Raw genomic sequence first — 595 nt, forward strand, 5'->3', positions numbered from 1 at the left:
CCCCCTCTCTCTCTCTCTCTATATATATATATATATATATATACAGATACATAGATACATACATCCACACACATACACACACATATATATAAAGATGCACGCACACATACATGCACATATATGTGTGTGTATGTACACATCAATGTATACATATATATATGTATAGATGAAGTTATATATGTGAGTATGCGTATGAATGTATGTCTGTCTGTATGTATGTATGTATTTATGCATGAATGTATGTATGTATGTATATATGTATGTATGTATGTATGTATGTATGTATGTATGTATGTATCTATCTATCTATCTATCTATCTCTCTATCTGCCTGTCTCTATATCTATCTCTCTGCCTGTCTATATATATATATATATCTGTGTGTGTGTATATATATTGAAAAAGAGCACACGCTAAAAGTTATTTTGAGCAGCAATACTTTATGTTGTCATGGGTTATGGCTGGTCAGGAAGTGACCATTGGTTTCATATCTATTATTGCTCTTGGTAATATGTCGCCTATGTTGCTAAGAGCAATAATGTCTGTGAAACCAATGATCACATTCTGACCGGCCATAACCAACAACTACATAATAT

Source organism: Octopus bimaculoides, chromosome 5 (assembly GCF_001194135.2).
Source record: "Octopus bimaculoides isolate UCB-OBI-ISO-001 chromosome 5, ASM119413v2, whole genome shotgun sequence".
NCBI classification, from domain to species: domain Eukaryota; kingdom Metazoa; phylum Mollusca; class Cephalopoda; order Octopoda; family Octopodidae; genus Octopus; species Octopus bimaculoides.